This window comes from Colius striatus, chromosome 1 (genome assembly GCF_028858725.1).
Source record: "Colius striatus isolate bColStr4 chromosome 1, bColStr4.1.hap1, whole genome shotgun sequence".
In the NCBI taxonomy this organism is placed as follows: domain Eukaryota; kingdom Metazoa; phylum Chordata; class Aves; order Coliiformes; family Coliidae; genus Colius; species Colius striatus.
In genome coordinates this window covers 146,974,890-146,979,386 of record NC_084759.1, presented here as the reverse complement: position 1 = coordinate 146,979,386, position 4,497 = coordinate 146,974,890, and positions in this window count along the sequence as shown.

Genomic DNA, 4,497 nt, shown 5'->3' with positions numbered 1-4,497 from the left:
AGCCAGTACATCGCTGCTTCAGTCCTCAGACTAGGTTCTATTTTCTTGTGATTGCTCACCCAGAGAATAGAGCTATGTGAGATGAAACAGAATGGAATGTGTCCCTTGAAAGAGGAGCAGTCATAAACCAAAATGCCCTAGCTGCATTCATATATACTACTGTATCAGCTCAGAGCTGAACCCTTGGCCACAGATGTTTTTGCCAAGTACCTTGTCCTCAGCATTTGATCAGGTCAGCTGCCTATTGCTTGGTTGAAAAGAAGAGATGTGGCTTTTGAATTAAATCGGTTGTTAAGAATCAGCTCACACGTGTTTCGCTCCATTTCCTGCCTTGTCTTCGTGACATATTTCTTTTTGAGGAAAATACATTTTAGCTGTTGTTTCAAGCTGTGGTTGATCATATGACAATGATTAAGTCCCTTATAATATTGCAGCACTTCATTTAGCACACAGTGCAAACCATCTCAAGGACAGATCATATTGCAAATATAGCAATATTCTACATGCTTACTACAACACCCCTCTTTTTATCCAATTTGCTCCAAGGCTTGACAGCACTGGATTATAGATGTTTGCACACGTCATCACTTTACAAAAGTGTTAGTTTTGAGCCACGTAAACAAAAGAGTTTCCTGTTTCCACATTGGCGGCCAATTTATTTCTCTCCATTGACTTGTTTCTCACTGGAGACTTAAAATGACTTCCCCTGTGCTGTATGTTTCAAGATGGGTTGTTAAAGCGTTAGCATTACTGTGTAGTAATGCTAACACCTAATGAACAGAAAGAAGTGAGGAATCGAAACAATTGAGATGAATATGAAGTGTTGATGTATTATGATCTTTCCTAAATGTTCATAAATCTTTCAAATTGAATAGTGTTAACCATAACAGGCTATTTTTTTTAACCACAGAGGATGTAAAATCCCAACGCGGCGCACCAATAAATTTGGATTTGACAATGCACCTTTCCATGGACTGTGACCAAACAAGCCCACTTTGGTCAAGCCCCTGATATCCACCAGAGAAACTCACCTGGGAGTGCTCCCAGAAGGACACACAGTGGAATGGTCATCACAGGCTGTAAGCCTGCAGTAGTCAGGCTTGAGAGCCTCTTTCCTGTGATACAGTAACCAGAGAGACAATACAGCCTCAGTCAAAGCACTTGTTCCACTTTTTCCCTAATGGTCTCAAGCCATAGTGGCTTTGGGCCCTGGTTACCGGCAGAGCCATGAGCTTTTTTTCATTTTTAATAATAGCTTGAGTTTGAAGCAACGGACAGGGCTGAGAAGACGTGGGCATTGAGTGTGTCTGTGACCCACTGGTTCATTGGGCATGGGTAATCTATGGTACAGACAAAACCCACATGGATATGAATGCAATTGCTCAGTGTTTGCACATCACCTTTGTTTCTTCCTTCCAGCCTATTTTATTTATTCCTATTCAGGAGAAAAATTGTCTTGAAGTAAAAAAAAAGTCCAAGATAGTTTGATGCATTACCAAAGGCAGAGAAAACAATTAGCTTTATGAAACAGTGGGAAGATCTTCTGCACAAACATGTATTTTATCTTTATTACACCCTTCCACATGATTGCAATGTAACTGAGAAGGTGATTGCCTGAAACAGAATATCTGCTCCTTGTAGAGCTTATTGGTGTTTTTCCTTTTACCTGAGGTTTACATTTTGAGCAAGAAAATCAAGTTACTCTCCAAATACTGCAGGTGACAAGATGGTCTGTTGTTTATGGAACAATGGTTCAAATATTTGGCTTAATTCTGTATTCAGCTATCCCTTTCTCTGCACAACTGAATAATGCAGCAGAGAGCCTGTGGCTTACTTGTGCACTCATGATACAGGGATGGCACTTCCTCACTCCTCGAGAGGACCGAGCCCACTTATAATCAGGGAGCATTCAGATCAAATACTGCTGAGAGGCAGGGTTGTTCTTACACACTTGAGGAGAGCTCTGATTTTCATCTGGGTGGTTTTTAAGGCTTATTTTAAAAACTCAGAAACGTTCCACAGTGCCAGATTTTCCTCTAGAAGATGAAAGAGATTTTGGAGCAGAGCAGTGATTGCCTGTTCCCCTGCACAGCTGCTGATCTGAATGGGACCATGTTTTCTAGCTAACAAGGTGAATGTGGCCATCAAATGTGATCAAATCCTGTTACAGACTAGTAGACCTTGGTATAACAGCCCAGCGTCTTTATCTGGACTTTACCCATTGCTGAAGGAGATGTGACTTGTAGTTATCTGACTGGGAATGCTTCCCAAGTCAGGACCTCAACATGCCCCTCTGGAGCAACTTGGTATTAGTTCCCAGGGAGAAATAGGTGCTTCTGATTCTGAAGCTCATCCCATTGCTGTGAAGATGTTTGTTTCTGAGAGCTAATGACCTTTTGTAGGAAATTAATATAAAACCCCTCAATTAATGACCCTGTAGGAAGGGAAAGGGATGATAAAGCCAATCAAACTGACTTCAGCCACTCTCATTGTCTCCTGGATGTTCTTATCCCTTCATCACTGTATGTGGCCAGGCCTTCCAACTAGGACTACTTTGGTGATGTGGTGGATGAGGAAAGCCAGATATTGAGTTCTCATCCAATCTCTTGGATCCTCTGGACTGATGGTGGTGACTTGGTTTTTGGACTTTGAGCTTTCACAAACCTAAAAAGTTTCTTGGAGCTCTGCCTGGGGTTCCTGGCACTTTCCTTGGTGTGTACCTGTGTGATGGCTCTCTGTCATGACCTTGGCCAGCATGGATGCCTTTCTTCTCACACTTACTTTCTTGTTTCTCCTCAAAATTTCACACATGCAGACATTTCCTTTCATGCTTCACTCTGATCAGTTTCTCTAACAAACAACTAAAATATCATGAGGTGATCAAATAAAAGCAATAGGCATAACAATCCTTTGTTCATTCCCAAACACATGAGCCTGAAAGCACATCTCTATGTCTGTCTAAGAATTTCACTGATATTTTGGTCGTTTTTTTCCCTTCTGTGCTGGGAAGATGGAACACCAAAACATCTGTACCCGCCTGTGATTGCACGCACTCTGCCTGAGTTTCAGAAATGGAAACATAATGGTATGGATCTGGCAGCCAGGATCATGTATCTAGTTTAGCAGATGCCAATAACAGCTGAATATTAGATTTTATTAAGAGGAAAAATAAGGCTGTGAAACAGCATATGTTGGCTGATAGCAAATGTCTTCCTCATGCTTGGAAGCATGAGATTCAGCGTGAGAGTTACATGCTTTGATAAAACTATTGCAGCATTGCTGACAGCTCAGTATATGTATTTCAAAAGTGAAGGATTTTGAGAACCCTCACAGAAGAGAGAGACAAAAAACATCCCAGAGTCTTCACTGGGACAAACTAAAGCCAACGGCGACACCCTTGAGTAGTAAGGTTGACATATACAATCCCAGCAGAGAGCACATACATACGTGAAGAGTGATTAAAGCTCAGATTCAGTAGTCAACCTGACCTGTAGCATGGAGTGACACTGCATGATAAGGTCAGCAACAGTGCAGCAGTTTAAGCCACAAATGCTCTCTGCAGTTTGGTACTCAGCCAGGAATCTTAGGATAAGACAGATGAACCGGTCTCATTTTTTTCATGGTGATGTCACCCGGGGTAGTTTCACCTGGCTTGAGGGGAGCTGTTTGCTGCAGTGCCCAGATGCTGCTCATAGCTTTGCAAAGGCTCCTTCCAAGGGTGTTGGTGCTTTGGGACCTGCCCTCAAAACCTGTCAGCTAAAATCTTACTGGTGCAGTAACAGGGATATCTCCCCAGTGCCCTCCCTCCATCTCCCTGGAGTTGTCCCTGTGGTGGGCTGCCCCTGTGAAGGACCTGTAGGTGCCACAGGACTAGCACAGGTCAGTACTGGGGCAGCTACTTCTGCGGGGCGGAGGTGGGTAGAGAGGGACCTGCTTTTCCTGGCAAGGAGGAAACCTGACTCCTGGAAGCTGGATCCCAAACCTACTGCACTGCCAACACTGTAAAAGACAAGAGCAGAAGGCAAAGAGACGGCCAGAAAAGAGGAAAGGTCTGCTCATCTGTGCCTGACACGTTGCAGAGGTAGGGAAGCTTTGCTCAAAAACCCAAAAATCTAATTAAACCTTCCCCTAATAGTGGTGAGTATCTGATCATTCATCTGCCATGTGCAGAGGCCCTTTGACTGTAATGACAAAATTCCCGGCTGGTGTTGCGAGCAGTGTTGCTTATCATGTGCTTTTTACTGCTTCGCTGTTGGGTCATGGCATCTTTCTGCCAGGTCCCAGTAGAAGTTTCACTGCTCTCTCAGTTGCTCCTTTCAAATGGAGGATCCCTGTTTTTCCTGCTGACATCAACTTTGTCTCTGAGGTTCCTTTGGCTCATGGAATCAAAGGTGTTTTACATTTAGTATCACTTAATATTTGCAGTGTTATTTACAAATAGAGAAAAACCTGTGACTCCCCAAAGAGAGATGATAGTTGCTAGCTGCTCCATCAGGG